We start from the raw sequence: 18,046 nt of genomic DNA on the forward strand, positions 1-18,046 counted from the left end.
TTATCTAAATTTTGATTGACCCGAAGCGCATTTATGTGGTCAATTTTTAATTTGAGTAGCCTACAGTCCAAGTTAGTTAATAGTTCTCAAGTATAGTTCTCAAGTTAGTTATATACAATACTTCTTTTAAAAGAAATGATAATGGTAAAACCATTTTTTAAAGAAGTATTGTATATAACTAACTTGAGAGAAAAATGTAGGGTCGTTCGGCAACACACGTTCACTTATGACGATCGGAAAGTTACCAAGAGAAATTCTCAAATTCCAGCAAATTGAAAAAACTCTAACAGTATTACTCACATTTGAAAAGACATAAAAAATGGGTTGTAGGCTACTCAAATTAAAAATTGACCACAAAAATGCGCTTCGGGTCAAAATTTAGATAAAAAAAAACGAAAAAAAAGAATGCTTTCAGATGGTATCGAACTCATCCCCTCTAGATTGGCAGCCGGAGACGTATCGCACGCGCCACGGACTGAGTTGGAAAATACGTGTTGAAGTTAGAACTTATATCGGCGGTTTTTGTCTGTTGCTTTGAAAGAGAAAAAGAAAAAAGCGCTTATGCAGTGACGTCATGACCGGTCAAATAGTGTTTCAGATTCAAAGACCGGAGCCGGTCAAATAGCCACTGCCAATTAAAAATTGACCACAAAAATGCGCTTCGGGTCAAAATTTAGATTAAAAAAAGAATGCTTCCGGATAGTATCGAACTCATCCCCTCTAGATTGGCAGCCGGAAACGTATCGCACGCGCAACGAACTGAGTTGAAGAATACGTGTTGAAGTTAGAACTTATATCGGTGCTTCTCGTCTGTTGCTTTGAAAGAGAAAAAGAAAAAAGCGCTTATGTAGTGACGTCATGACCGGTCAAATAGTGTTTCAGATTCAAAGACCGGAGCCGGTCAAATAGCCACTGCCTTATTATTATGACTGCTCATCCACATCAATATTGGAACTGGCAAATTCAATCCTCAACACTTTTTGTTACCTGGCTCTGTCATTCATAACTACATGTGTGCTTCTCTCTGTTGTTGTTTTATTTTTTGCTATTTGTTTTTTTGGGTTTTGTGGCCGTGCTAACTACTGATATATAGCGTACTACATAATTTTTCATTCAGGCACGTTTTAAACCTTTCAAGGTTTTGCCACCTTTTCTCGTTCGTTAACGTGCTGGTAGGTTTGTATCGAATTTTGTAGTTAGTATCTTTTACGTCCCGGACGCGTTAATGACGAAAAATAAAATGATTGATTGATTGTGTCCTCATGAACTTTTCAAACCACCAACACTTTAACAAACGGAAACTTTGAATAGTCAATAACTGGAACTGAAACTAATAATATATTCATCAACCGTTGTCGATTCTACCTTTTTCGAGCTCTCTGCTATGTTTGGCATATGTTTTTCGTTGTGATGGTCAAAAATAAAAACAAACTGAACGAAATAACTGACTCACCATGACTTGCTTCAGCCAAACAGAGTTGCCAGATTTTGAAAAAAAAAGTAGCCAAAAAAGTAGCAAATTTGCTCCCAAAGTAGCCCAATTTATAGCAGGGGGCGCGGGAATTATGTTTTCCAACTTCTGGGGGGCTTCGCCCCCCAGACCCCCCCTGAGGCGTTCTAACACTGACACAGCCACAATCTTTTGGATGTCTCTGTTAGGCATACTTCACAACAGAACTGCTTAGCCTCAGTTTTGTCATGTGTTGGTTTTTTTTTCACTGAAGGACAAGGTGTACAATCATCATTACACAAATTCAACAAACATACATTTTCATCAAGCCATTCATTCTTATTCCAATTATTACTACATTGATTAGTAAACTATGTAAAAACTGCATGCCAGTCAGTGGAAAAACCCGAAAAAAAATGTTAATTAATAACATACAAGCCGTCAAATGCTCTTGAATGTAGCCTACAGCTAAAAAACACACATATGAAAAATCAGCTTAACAAACCCAGTGAAATTGCACAAATTATTCTGCTAAATAGCAACAGAGTTACCTTACAGTAAGGCACGTTCACATCAGGCTCTATCGGGTACAGATTAGATTCTCACTACTTTTTCAGCACACTACTTTTCAAGCACTTCTGCGTTCTGACTTCTACAGTAAGAGTAAACTGTAAAGACATACGGTAGAACGGTGATAACGTAACGCTAGAATAGACTAAAAACTCACTCAACCATGTCCCTTGCTACGTCTTGGGAACATAAGAATGCACTGTAAAATTTGTAAACTACAAATAAACTGTCAGTAGACTGCAAGCGAAACTTACTTTAGTAAGAAATTTCCAATGTAAAAAAGTCGCAATCTTGTTATATTGTCGCCAATCTAAATTTAAAAGTAGCCCAAAAAGTCGCAAGTCGCCAAGCTCAATTTTTTGTCGCAAATCACATATGGAAAGTAGCCCAATTTGCGATAAGTAGCCCAATCTGGCAACACAGCAGCCAAATGGTCTACTCTTTTCTTCGCGCGAATCAAATAGAATGTTTGCTCGAAGTGGGGAATCACCAATTTACTTACATTAATTTAAAAGGGGCATTTCAAAGAAAGAAGAAAAACAGAAACAATTAGAGAGAGGAACATTTTTTATTTTGTCTGTTGTGAGAATAGTATGGTACAACGTACAATAATACACAATATGAACAAAATAACACCATACCAATCTAGATACCACAACAGATAGGATGCAGCGCAAGACTAGCCTATGTCAGTCACCAAGTCAGCTGCCTCCACGTGCGAGACAAATTTCGAATCGACAAATTCCGTTGAAACAAGATAGGTAGTTCAGTAAAAATGATGAAAAAGAATGTGCTGTTGCGATGCTCAAGTGAAATCTTGTGGTTTTATTCAAATAAAAACTTTATTTCGGCTGTTTAAAAATAACAGAGGAAAAAGGAAAACTTTTGAAATCAATAGCCTAAACTCTTGTAAAATGGGCGTTTAAACTTCAGTGCAACCAATAAGACTTCAAGCCAGTTAGGCTGCAGGAAACCCAGCTCGATGTGATCGAGTAAAATGAGAAAGAAATTAAATAAAATGTAAACGAAAAATATTTAAGTAGCCTATAAGCAAATAACAATGAGTCAATAATGTTTTCTTCAGATGAAATTTAACAAATCAAATCCAAGTAACCTACCATTAGGCCTAGCCTACAAAGTTTGAGTCCAAAATAAAAATTTATGACAATTTAAATGCACCTGTCACTCTTCCACTGACATAAAGATACAGAATTTAACTTCAATTAAAAAAATAATCAAATAGGTTACTTCGCATAGAAATAGAAGCAACAAAAAAAGGCAGTTTTGTCGATTTAAGAGCGATTGATCTAAACTTGTCTGGCAGCTCGGCTTAAAAAAAAAACATGCTGGGCTCGGCTGTCGGCCAACGTTCGATTAGAAAATAGAGAAATACAACCTAGCAACCACACGGCATTTAACATAATACAATAACATAAAAATAAACTATAAATTACGAACGTTTTCGACCATACTCATGTAAGCCCTTATCAAGTAACAAAATGACTGATGCTAAGTCATGGCCTAGGCTATACATAACTGATCTACATTCACTGAATAAAAAGAAGGTGGTGTACAAGAATAAACCGGTAAAGCAGAGTAGAGGCAAAATGACACGACGCTTAATTACGCAAGAAAAAACACATCACATGAAGGATGATTATTATTGAAGAAGATTAGCAAATAGGAGGCATCTGCGGCAAACAACTGCATATTTAGGTGAGGAGCCGAGGACTGTAGGATTCTATGAGCAAAGCCTCGTAGATTTTTGCATCGAATTCGGTGAAGCATCTATAGACTACGCACAATTCCAAAAGACTCCAGGGATGGTTTATTGTTAGAACAAGTTTGGCAAGCGAGTCGAGTAGGTATGGTCTTTAATGGCACTTTTGCTGTTGAGAGCAGTTAAATCCAAGTGCTCCCTCACTCTCGTGGCCAAATGTCGGCCATACTTTACATAGATTTGTCTTTGGTTCAAGAAAATCAAATCTTTACCAAAATTAAATTCAAATTTTTTTCAAAATTTTCTAAGAAAGGCCATCCTGTCACTTCTTGTGGGTGCTCTGCCTCTGGTGACTCGTTGCCGGGCTCACTCATATATGCAAAAATGCTTTGCTCCCCCTCAATTTTTTGTGCTTGCAACGCCCCTGGCCCTGGTAGTAGCAGTCTCAAATAACTAGAATTTTTTCAGTTTTTTAAAATTACGGTAGCCTAGATTAAAATTATAATTAGAGGTAGGCCTACAAGTTTTTTTACAAATTACACTATCATAAAGATTACAACCACCCATGTTTTTACAAATTAGAGTAAAATTTAAACTAAACTAAATTTAGAATTAGTTTGACGCAGTTGTCACATATTTTTTTTCTAATTGGATAGAAACGTCAATATAACAATTCTGGATCAAAGTATCATTCCAGCAAACATTGTGGCGTGCCGTAAGGGAATTGATAAATTAATCGAGTTTTTGATGATTTCCCTGGCAATGAAATGACACTTTGGCCGTGATTGTTTCATTGTATTTTACTTGCATGAGGTCTATAAGAGCACAGTTTCCTTCCAATTTCTGAAAAATACTGTTGGACCAAGTAGAATTTTTAACAAAAGCGGAGATTAGACAGAACTACAATTACAGTAGCCTAAACACGTTTTTATCAAATTAGAGCAAGACTTCAATTAAAATTACCGTCATTTCGCTCTAATTCATCGAATCAGACAATTTAGTCCAAGTCTGCCTACATGGTTGTAGAATAGCCAATCTTTTTCTTCCCGGATTCGTTAATGACGAAAAATAAAATGACACGGTATGATATTTTCGGCCAAAACAATAATTGTTTTATATTTTGAAAATTTTTTTATATTAAGCTTACTTTTTGATGAATTGAATGTAGGCCTGCAGGTAGACTGCCTATTTTGTAAAATTGATACTGCATTACGAAGGTTTGAGACGGCATTACTGTAGCCTATGCTTCAATGGCGGCTGTGATTGTTATTTTGGAGAGCCTACAGTAGACTTACCACGTTGGTTTGTTGCAGACCAATTTTGCCGAGCTTAGGCTACATCTTTTCAGATACGCGTGCCTAACGGCTAACACTGATACAAAACCTCAAAATGAAAAAATGAAATTGAAAATAATAGACTACTGTAGTCTCCATAAAAGAGCAACGCAATTTTAATGACTGTTAGAAACTCGACTCCTTTTCTTAAATGATTAGATTGTTTCACGCTCGGTTGATTTTCGAGCACACGATATTCGCGTTTTGCTGGTAGCTCTTTCTTTTTGCTTCGTTTATTGTGGAGGTAAGAGCTGCCATTTTTATTGTAATTGTTTCTCATAGTTTGTGTTTGTGTCTTATTGTGTCTTTAGTTGTGTCAATATACTAGTTCTAACCTAGTGGTAGTTGAAATAGAGTGGAGTATAGGGCAACTAGCACTTAAACGAACAGACTTTGAGAAGTGATCTGCAATTCAGTTCAGGCAGTAGACGAAAACTTTGGCCACTTGTTGGCAACTCGTGGAGTTACCCGTAGTTTAGGGTTTAAACTCTATAATAATCTTGGCTTATCAGGCCACTGGAGTGGTTAACTTATAGGCAAACTGCCAGGATTATAAGGCAACTGCCAAAGCAAAGCTGATGTTTGAGCAAAATCAGTGCTGTCAAAAGTGATTGATTTCGCCCCTTGAGAGTGATTTTGAGATGAAGGCTATGATGGAGTGGAGACAAAGTCATACAGGGTGGTTGGAGGATGAAAGATGGCAAAAATATTGCAGCACTAACCGAGTCGACTATATTTCTTGCCGGTGAATGTAGGCTACATTGTTAGCCTGTTGGGTAGGCTACTAAAAAGAGACTATTGCACATGTTAATGCATCATATTATGCTTGTAGTAATAGTATATTATTCTAAGAATATACGTTTCTACTTTTTTCTGGACCTTTGCTATGCTTGGCATGTATTTTTGTTGTTGTTATTGTCAGAAAAATAAGCAAATTGAAAACTGGGAATGTTCTGTGCGTGTCATTCACTACGGTCTCCATTTTTTTGAAAACGTATTGCATAGATGACAAAATAACCAAATCTAGTCAGCGTTAGCGTATTCATTACATCAAAACACTGCATTGTTTGTTGCAGCTTACCCTAGAAGGTTTTTCGGCAGTGACATTAATGCCTTTAAAGCAAAGAAATTACTTGTTAATTCTTCAAGGCAGTAAAGAATCATTTTGTCACTAACACCCAAAAAACACATGCATTTTTTTTCGTTTTTGCGTATTTTCTTGTTTGTTCGAACCTGAACTCACCACTGAATCTCCTACTTTTAGTTGCTGTATATTTCTTCCCTAAACCAATATCGAAATATTTAACCGAGAATTTTTTTGTAATTATAAAAAGGAATAAACAAAGAAACGGTAACGACTAGAACATCACACAACTAAGGCGAAAGAGAAAATTGAAAAAAAAACTAATCGAGAAAAAATGATGGGTACTGAAAAGTTTGGGTGTTCATCAGGACAATTATCGTTTCTAGCACTAGTTACTATGATCATCTGATGAAATTGAAAGTAAAATTAACAACAAACAAGATGGTTTATTGCTTCACTGACGTTTCGCGCACCATGACAATGCGCATCCTCAGAGCGAATAACATACAAAATAAAATTTCACCAGGTTATATACTGCAGTGCGATTGCAGGCAAGAAAAAATAAAACACGCAATATTTAAAAAGTTTAACATAAAAATTTAAAAAAATTTTATGTTAAACTTTTTAAAATATTGCGTGTTTTATTTTTTCTTGCCTTCAATCGCACTGTTAAAAAGTTAAAGTAACCACACATCATTAGCCAATCTTTAAAACATTGTGTTCTATTTCTCTTGCCTTCAATCGCACTTTTTTTCTGTTGGTCGTCACTGCTTCGAATTTTTGTGTTTATTGTTGGAAGTTTTTACGTAATTTAACGTGGAAAGTAACCGCTCACACACTGGGTTTTTTTGTCGCTGAGACTTTTCGGTCATTTGTCCAAAATGGCTTGAAAAAATTCGGTCAATTTGATTTATTTCGGTCATTTTTAGTCATAGACCGGAAGGTCGAAACGGTGTGCACTGTCTGCAGTTAGTCAATTGACTACATATTTTTTGGGACATTTTGACCGAATTGACTATATTTTTTTAGGACATTTTGCTAAAAAATCGGTCAATGACCGATAAATGACTGAAAAAAAAAACCCAGCTCACACATCATTGGCCAATTTTTTTAAATAGGCTATTGCGTGTTTTATTCTTTCTTGCCTTCAACCGCACTGCAGTATATAACCTGGTGAAATTTTATTTTGTATGTTATTCGCTCTGAGGATGCGCATTGTCATGATGCGCGAAACCTCAGTGAAGCCATAAACCATCTTGTTTGTTGTTAATTTTACTTTCAATTTCATCAGATGAACGTAGCAACTAGTGCTAGAAACAAAAAATGATGGTTTGCGAAAGAGAGTTTTTTGGCGCTAAAAGCAACTACTTTCAATTCTCTATTTTCGCAAATCATTTTTTCCCGATTAGTTTTCTTTTTTCAATTTCTCTTTCGCCTAAGTTGTGTGATGTTCTAGGTTTTTTCCAAAGAAACGCAGCTTTGTGTCGTAATTCGCAACAATGACGATTGTTTTTCTTTTACATGCTACTCTTTTATCGTTTAGTTAGTATTCGGTAATGATTCTAAAACCAGATAATTTTTTAACAGTTTATGCTAAATTAGGCTTTACCAATAAATATTTACCCAAAAAATATTTCTGATTGTCCAAACCAAAAACTATAATTTTTTTTCCGCAAGTGATTTGGTTAAACTTTTCGACAGTCTGCTTAACTTTATTAATTCTAGCCCACAATCAGTGGCGTAGCTAGGGAATGTGCCGCCCGGAGCGGATTCAGATTTTGCCGCCCCTTCAAGAAAAAGCATGTGAAAATGAAATGCGTTTTTTTATCAGCACTGCAATACGCAACGTGCTATTTTCAATTTGCGGTGTAAAGTCAGACGAACGTACCATTATCAGTAGCGTAGCCAGGAATTTTGAAAGGGAGAGGTTTTGACGGCCGGCGAGCGAAGCCCGGCGGCGTACTCGCCGAAGACGACACTTATCGGCGGAGGATCTGGGGGGCCTCCCCCAGAAAATTTTGAAAAATTACTTTGAATTTGGTGTATTCTGAGAGCATTTTCAACAAAAATGTGGGTATGAATATTCCTGTAAAATGGTGCTGTCCGGTGGCATAGCAAAAGAATAAGATCATGTTTTCTTCGGCATTTTTCGAAAATAAAGCTGAAGTCTCTATGTTTTCTTGTTGCTAATTCCTGACTGAGATATTTGAATGTTTGGTATTGGCAAAACTAGCTCTTTTAATGCAGTTTCGTTTAAAATTAGGCAAACTCTTTTTTAGAGACATAGGTTGATTGCTTTTTTTGCGAGATTATTACAGTTTTATTATTCATCAATTTTCTCTTTAGTTGATCCAAAAAACGATCTTATTCCGGTAAGTCACTAACTTTTATGTTTTAAAGTTAACCCGAAGTTTAAAAAATGTAACGTCATAGACGTCATACATCTTAATGAGTGTCAGACAAAAAGCTTTGAGACAAAGAAATTACTTTATTTTTGATATATTCAAGTTTTGTATAACGAATCACTGGAATCGGGTATAGGCTATAAAAGGTTAGTGCAATTTTTCACAGCTGTAGATATTGCGGTGTTTCCATCGACTGCACGAGTTAGCTGGATACCATGGATACTGAACAGTTGTAGAGCGGTCACACCCTGCTATATGAATTGTGAAAGGTCATTCGAATTTTAAAGCATAATATAACACACAAGTTCTTACTCATTTTAAAAGATAAAGCACCAGAATTGCTTTAACATGTCGAATTAGTAGAATCATGCTTACAGCTAACAGCTATGAAAAATTCATCAACACAAGCAATAAGAATGCAAAAAATCATTGATAGGTCCTACTGATGAAACTAAAGGGAAAAAGGAAGTCGACGAACCTTTTCACACATCTTGTTAATGACATCCTCAACAGTTGGGACCAATTTTCTATACAGATTAACCAAAGCCAAACCATTTAATCGGTTTTCAGAGGTTGAATTTCTTAAATAAGTTTAAGTCTTCGAAGAGCAGAAAAAGATCTTTCATTGGTGCAAGTGGTAGGCTAACTGGAAGAGTAGCCAGAATGCGGAGTAAAATATTAATGTTTGGAAACGTTGACTGCGGGCAAAATGGCAATGCACTTACAGCACTTTTTGGCAAGCTGGTTTGGGAAGAATTGAAAAGACATCGATATCACATATACGCAGTTCAGATATAATAGCAAGGGCGTTTATACACGGCAGATCTGCTTAGTAAAATTCAAAGAGTGATTCAGTTTTCTCCATTTAGTTTTTCTCAAAAGGGGGTTGAAACCCTCAACCCTCCCCCACCCTTTGGCTACGCCACTGACCACTATAATTTAGTAATATACTGAATGCAAAAGCACAAAAACTGCTGCAGAATTAAAATAATCAATTTGTAACCTTTTACAAGGCTACCCAAATTTGAAGAGCATGTTTCCGCCTCTGCTTAATAAAGGCTAGTAGGAATTTTGTAACGTATTAAAAACATAACGGCAGAAAAATTCATGAAAATTTGAAACGTTATTAGATATTTAAAATGTTTTGACAGGGCCGGATTTAGCAGTAGGCAGAGTAGGCAGTTGCCTAGAGCGGCAAATTATTGGGGGCGGCAAAATATACGAATATATTACATTGATAAATGACAATACTGTACGTGAATATAATAATTCACAACAGATATATAGAAATTAATAAATATGTTATCACATCACACACATTTATAAACAGTGCGGCAAGTCATGTATGGCAAGTCATCGCCCCTAGAGTAGGCTACTTCACGTTTGATTGGTTTTCAACAATATGTGCTGCTTAGCGCTTGTTTTATTTTTGTGTCTGGCTTAGTATGGAGGTCGGGGGACTATAGGGTTTGTCTGTGCAATTTTTATTAATCTTTGTTCGGTTTGTTTCACTGATAGTAAATTTAAAGGAGCCTAGAAAAAATGTTTTTAGTCAATGTTAGGTTGATGGAAAAGTTGCAGGCTATTTTGTGTACTTGCCTTGATGCTTAAAGTATGTAAACCATGAATGATCTCACATTTTTGAGGATTAACTCATCTTTACTTGTTTCTGCAGACTTTGAAGAAATTATTGATTTGTTTGCAAGAGAAAAAGCCCGCCGCAAGCGATTTTAAACAATTAGTTCATTATACAATGAAAAGTCCTGTCTGAAAGTGCCGCCCCCCAGACGTACCGCCCGGGGCGGTCCGCCCCCCCCCCCCCTAGCTACGCCACTGCCCACAATTAGCCTGCCTTAGACATAGCCTACTGTTTTATATCTTGGTTACCACACATTAGATTTTCAAATTTTGATGAAAAAAGGATTTAAGATTTTGGGCTAGTAGAATTTAGGCTTTAAGCTGATGTTGCATTTTAAGCTTTAATTAGGCTACAAAAATGTTTAGATAATTTCAAACTATTTTCAGTTAAAGTGGATGAATAATATCGTGCGCGTAAATTATGTTCTGATCGTGGATGAACATGACCTAAGTAGCTTGAGTAAGAGATATTTATCAAATTCTTCAAAGATTGTTTTGACTTCATGTGTGTTCTATTTACAGAAGGGCCGTTTACTGCGATGTGGTATTTCCTTACAAGCAGTTCACTCGGTTTGTTGCTTAAATTGTAGCAGTCTGTTGCTTTTTAAGCAGGAACAAACGTTTTTTTTTTACATATACATACGAAACAATCATTTCGTTAATGTTTTGGACGTGAGCCAAAGCAAAAGCAAATAGTTATGTTTCAACAAAAGATCTGACTCACCTTCAAGCAATGAAATCTATTTATACCCTAAATCACGAGTAGGTTAATTGCAGTAACATGGAGCTGTGAGAAGATATCTAGAGTGGGTTATTGTGGTCTGAGCGATTCTATTACACAAAAGCGATCAAGTACAAGTTGTCTATATTTCATTTAAATAAATACACGTGGACTACTGGCAATAAAGCAAACTTATGAAAAATTATAGGCCTACCACCACAGCTATGCGTCAATGTCTATGCCATATCGCCAACAAGTCTATGAATTCATTTTTAGGTGAATTTAAAACTTATACGTGTATCAATTTTTATATCAAACAAAGCGAACAGATTAAAAAAATTTCAAACTAATGCCCTATCAGAATTATAATAAAAATTCAATATAATTATAAATGTTCGATATAATATTATACTATTGCAATAAATACACTAGTTGGCAATGTGGCAAAAATATTGATGCATAAGCATAGCTGTCGTAGTACAATTTTGCACAAGTTTTTTTTTTATTTTTTATGACCAGATCACTTGAACACAAATTGCGATATTACAATAAATACACTGTTGACAAAAACAAAAACTTTCTACAAATTCACATCATGCTCTCAGGTCGTGGGAAGAGAACGGTGTTTTGTTCTCTTGCGTTTCATCCTCTTTCAGACTCCCCATATAGTGTTCGATGTCCTTGTAAGGGTACTTGTGTCGATAACCTGATACCCGGCGCCAGTGTTGTGCAAACAAGATCTAAACTTGACCATTTATTGTAAGTAGGATCAAGTCAATAAACGGTTACACTTAAGTCTTTTACTAACCATGGCCAATTTTTGATTATTTATACGGCTTATCTCAAACAACTTATCACATATCTGCGCCCACGTTGTAAACACGTTTAAAAACATCAAAGCAACACTGATTGCAAATCGATTTCTTTTTCCAGTCACCAAACGCTGCCTTTTTTACATCGTTTCAACGTCGCCAGACAAGAAAGGTAGGCTAACTATTGATGATTTGGTAATTTTGTTTTCCTGCAATTTGTGACATGCCAGTTTTTCAGGAAACTCTTTTTGCTACAAAATGTATTTTTTCACTTTCAAATTACTTAGTTCCAAACCTCACACGTAATTTTTTTAATTTTTCAAAGACCTTTATTGTGTATCGCGTTTTAGAACAATTTAAATTGATTTCGTTCTTTGCGTTTCGAAAAGTGATGCTTAAAACATATAAGCTGATATCATCACAACTGCGGCATTTTATCACTGTCGTTCAACAAATAGTGACAAAATAATAATAAGTTAACCTCTAAACTTCTAAAGCAATTCAAGTAGGCCATAGTTTACTTCTGATTCGGAGTAAAGCATGGTTACAAGAAAACAATTTTGTTTTGTATCATCTAGGCCTGTTTTGTAATAGCAAATAATTATGTTTCCTGTTTTATTTAGAAAAATACTTTTTGCCAATTGTCTGCTTTCGGACGATGGATTCAGCAAAAGCAGATATTTTTTTAATCGTATGTTCTGATGAGATGAGGCTTGTGATAAGATCTGAACATTTTTTCTAATGCGTTTTTATCGTGCTTGCTAAGCATAGCAGTGAGAAGTGCGGTAAAAATTTGTATTAGGATTTTGCTTAACATTTTTGTTTTTATGGAGTTGCATAAATCGAACACACATTTTCAACTAAAAATCAGATTAAAACGCGTTTCTCTCAAAGTTAAAATACTTTGTTAATCACTTTTTTAACTTCCAGAACATCAAAATGCGCTTATTAAAGACAATACTGTATTTCTAGAAATAGCACTTTAAGACATGGAGAAAGCACGTACAAACGTCATACCGTAAAAATGAAAAAGCTATATACCACAAAACGGCCAGTAATTTCAAGTACTGTAACAAGATAGTAATATTCTATTGTTTGGTTTCACTACTTAGAATAGATGAAGGAGGGGGGGGGGTGGCTTAGGCTATTTTTTTTACTTAAGTCCACGTTTATTTCGAGCAACAATCCATCAATAACATACCAAAAAGAAGTTTTAACCAATTTTTACTAAAAAATAACTTTCTAATTGACATTCAAAAGGCAAGGTTTACAGGGTTAAAATATCATGTTATTTGCGGGGTCACAAAAACTCTGTTAGTTGAGATTCGAACCACAATACTTCGAACTTACCAAGTAAAGGTCTCTGGCTTGTTATTACAGTACTAGACGGATGGAGCAAGAGGTAGCATTTACAAATTAAATACCCTAACTCGACTTGGATTTTTGAGAAAGTGTTGGGGAGTCCGGGGGTCGAAGCCTCCCAGCAACTAGGTCTAGGATAATCACAGTAAAAATTGCTTCCTCCCGGTAGAAATCTGTTCAAAGAAGCCTTGAAACATGGCAATAAGGTTCCCAGACAGCAAAATCCGTCATTTTTACATTGATGTTAAATGTTAAATATTAAATGTATTAAATGTTATTGAATGTTAAAATGAGGGATTTTGCTGTCTGGGTTATTCTTCCAAAAGCTCAAGGTCCACCATCAACACCCGAAAGGTCCGGATTTGGACCGCGGTCCGCCAGTTGAGTATCTCTGATTCCCTGCCCTACATTGTGAGATGGTTGGTACAATTAATTAAATGTTGTGAAGTTTGTCACAGCTGCAATTAATCTTTGAAAAAAATCTGAATACAATACATTTAAAGCTGGTTTTGCAGATACTTTCTTTAGTTAAATTGTCATTGCTGCAAAGAATCTCTTATACGGTAATTTTTAAGCTTTGTTTCAAGAACTTGAGCAAGTCAAAGTATCTATGTCCTCCACATTGCCAAACATTTAAGTAAAATAAAAACATTGCTTTCATATTTTCACGTAAACAGATAAATATTGTTACATCTAAGCTTTGAAACTAACCAAAGGAAAACTCTTTTAAATCTATTCAAAATCCGATGCATGTATGACCTGCAATAGGTGAATGGCAATTGTTTCGTAGTCATACAGTATTATTTACAAAGTTCGCTAAGTTCGTTTTCAGCAACCCAAAAACGCTTTCATGTAAACGCGAAAAAGTTTCCATCATGAGCTCCAATTATATTTGTTACTTACATAGACACAATCACAATCGTCTGCGTGGCGCCAATCTCAGATGCTTCGATTCTTTCTGTGCTGCTACTTTTTTGTTTGAATTCTTGCCTGTAACCCAAAAAATGATTTTAGTAAAATTTTGAAGTCCTGTTGAACAAAACAACACTTGATACGTTACTATGACATTAAACAACATGAAATTCGTTGCAAAAAACAAGTGTTTTCTGTTTTGTAACTAAAGAAAGATCTCATACCCAAGTAAACGTAACTATAAACCGATAAGACATGGGTAAGTTCATTCAAATGAAACACCTATTTTGAGATAGACACACAACAGACAACTTGGACTATAAACCCAGGAAACATTTTGTGTAAGCTAATGTTTGTCTGTTCAACTACACATTGCATTGTGCCCATGCGCTTGTGTATTCGCCAAGAAAGCTTGTTGTTTTAGCACAAATGTAGCGTGCTTGACCTTACAGTAGGCCTACAAATTTGCCACGCAATTTGAGAAGGCAGCTCAAAACAGGATTTGTTTTGTTGGATTTTAAACGTCAATGGCGCAAACGATGCCGTGCTTCGTTGCAACGAAATTGTCTCAGCAGAAGTGCAGACTTTCTGTCTCGTATTTTCCATCGGTGACATTTGTATTGTCAATTCTCCGAAAAAAAAAAAAAAACGAAAAAAAAAAAATGCACTACGGTATATCTAAATAACACTCGGTAGCTTCTTCAACTCCCCGGACCCCTTGGATGGTTTACGGGCCCTAAAATTATTTCGGGTTTGAGATTAAAAGTAACTCCTGGACCCTCATATCAACGCAATTTGTAATGATTTTGCTGACGTGAAAACAGGTGCAGGAATGGAATGTGTCTCTCCATCTCTTCAAGATTACGTTCCTCTCAGATAGTTTCGACTTTTTTTTAGATAGAAACACGGCTACCTAGAGATACGGTCTGATTTGTCACATTCTGCAGAATGTTCCAGATTTTGCCAACGTTTTGTAACTGTCTAAACGAAACTTTCTGAAAATTATATTGTTAAGTCTTCTTTACTGTCTTCTTCAGGTAACAAAATGGGTTTCAACATCATCAGACGTTGATAAACAAAAATAATTTGATCTTAAAATTCTCCAAGTAGCCACGGCAAAAACAAAGACATTAATTTCAATTTATTTAAAAATACATGAGTGATGCAGCTTTCTATTTATTGCTTTAAAGCTGACTTCACACTATATTTTCACATAACAATTTCTTCATAAAAAAATCTTTGGTTTCTAGTTACGACATTGTCTCTAATAATTTACTGGACTTTCACATCATACTTAATTATTGGATTGATGTGTAATTTATCAATTATAGTGTCAAAACCACACCAAAAAGATCCATCAATGCTTTGGTAAGTTGACTAGCGTTGCATAAAAAAAAAATTGAAAATAACTCAACAATTTTTGCCACAAAAATAAGTTATTTTGCCCCAGTTTCTTCAAAAATAAAAGCAAAGTTATAATCTACACTTAAATATATCAAGATTTTATTTAATATTCAAGATGAATTCGTCAGGAATGTGACTGCATAGATCTGTGTCATGGGGAAACATAATTGAAACGACTCCAGGTATGTAAATACGTGTTCCTGACGCAATACGTAGCCTAACTAACAAGTGAGCCTCGTTGCTGCATAAACTTACCCAGAAAGAACCCTAGTCTTTGTCAATAAAATTTCTGAGTATCTGTCAAAACACTTTGTAATTCTTAAACTTAAGAAATGTGACAACTTTTGGTTTTATTTAAAGTAATTTGTTTGCGTTCATGAGTCTGTTACATAGATTTCTTTAGATTGTAAATCTGCTAATTAGTGACCAACATGTTAAAATCAAAACGCCATCTAAAATTATGATGTCAATAACTTTTCTTTCAAAATAAAATAAATCGATTTCTTGTAGTTGGTTTCATTCATTTTGCCAAAGAAACGTTATGGAGACAAAAGAACAATAGAGAATAGCCTAGCATTTAAAGCTAAAATTTTCGTGACAATGGTTAGGACAAATATACTCAAATTGAGAGGAAAACAAACTTCTTTGCTTTGAAAAATAGACAATGGTATGCTGGTACTCAATGCAGTGAGGAAAAGCTGAAAAATTTCTTCACAATCCACTTAAAAGTGACAAACTCATACACGAAATATAAGCATGCTTTCCATTCGTCGTGGCCAAACGCATTAATACTACATGCATTTGGTTGACCAATACTTATGTTAATGATAGGCCATTTAAATTAAAACCATTATGCTGATAGACATTTTAATTTCATTGATGCGTGTAGACTGTTGTGGGTTAGGTTTTGTCACTTTGATTAAAAACTATGATGATTTTATATATAGCTAAAGTGTCAAGAACATGGATTAGTGGCAGATTTGACGTAACTTGTCATTATTTTTCCTTCTGGTTCGTAATGTTATGTTCGCTTTTTGGAGTACTTAAGGAAACATCTCAAATCCATGGTAGTAAAAGGATATAAACTCTTGGCCCTAGAGTGGCTCCAGCGAAGAAAAAAAGACAATTGTATTGTTTTTCTTATCAAAATGCAAAAATACAAAATCTAATATGACATCAGCGCGTTAAAATTATTTGGTAGCAGATCTTCGAAAGATTCAACAGGTGTGCAGAGAGACAATGTAAAAAAAAGAGTGGAGCAAGCAGTTTTTTCTACTCTTTTAGTCTTTAGATCTGTGGCTGTGTGATCTCCATTAACAAACTGTAACATTTCCTATTTCTTATCCGATTCTTAGATTTTGTTCAATGTTTGTTGAGCTCTCAAAGATCGTTGACCCAACAAAATTTAGATATTAAAAACATGACTTGAAGTGGTTGATGGAGAAGGAGAAAAATGTGTTATCATTTGGTCAATTAACTCAATTTCAATCTAAACTGCGGCATAGTTGCATATCTTTCCGAGCTGCTATTTCTGAATCATTTTCTCACGTTCTTTCCACAAGGCTGCTGTTTAATCACGTGTCAGAACACTTTTCTATGTAACCCAACAAACCACACAAGTAGGCTTGGCGTCTCTCTGTCCATGGAGTAGACTTGTATTATAGAGATGGACTCGTTCAAGAATATGAATCTAACTCGGTTCAGTTATAAAAAAGATTCCAAGGATCTGTTTTTAGGAACATTCAATATTTTGATTTCGCTAGAAATTTATTGTAGGCTTAATTCAATCATTTTATAGGGCCTACAACTTTTTTAAAGTTTTTAATAATAGTAAGCCTAGCAATATAAATATTGTTATTACTATTGCTAGGCCTACTATTATTATCAATATTGCTATGATTATTTTATATATTTTTATTATAATTTCAATAATCTCTTTCTCTTCTACTTCATCCTTTCCCACGTATTTTTTGTCAATACGCTACGATGATAATAGTTCAATCCACAGTCTTTTTAGTTGTGCTGAAACACATTTTCCCTTTACCACTGCATTCCTCGTTAACTCCCGGGTGCAATTTATCACTACGTCATTTGGACATCATAAAGCGTTAAAAGAATTTTGTTAGGTAAGTTTTCATAATTGCCAGGTCAAAGTGGTTTAGTCGCAATTTTCTGCTACCCCCTTTTTTGCTGAAAATAACTGGTTCTCGAACGTCACACACAAAAATGACGTGTTACTTTTAAATGTAATCTTTCACATGCATTTGAGGCTTAGAAAACCAACATATTGTTTAATTTAAACAAATTACTGTTGTTTGAGACAATTAAGTGATAGAAAATACTTACTTATAATACAGACGCTTGGTTGTCTGTTTACGTGTTATGGGTTTAACACCTTTAACATTGCTATGGGCTTAACACCTTTTTCTTTTTGCTTCCTCCTTCACTTCTGATTGCATAGTTCAGGGGTCACCAAACTTTTTTCTCTGAGGGCCGGATTGCTCCGAGATCAACAGCTGCGGGCCGGATGCAAATTACGAAAAGATATACAACTATTTAGAATCTCCATTGACTTGAATTGAGCACAATAAATAACAAAGTCAGCGGTGGAATAGCAAAGTTGTGATGAAAATC

The sequence above is a fragment of the Aplidium turbinatum genome, chromosome 3, assembly GCF_918807975.1.
Source record: "Aplidium turbinatum chromosome 3, kaAplTurb1.1, whole genome shotgun sequence".
Classification (NCBI taxonomy): Eukaryota; Metazoa; Chordata; class Ascidiacea; order Aplousobranchia; family Polyclinidae; genus Aplidium; species Aplidium turbinatum.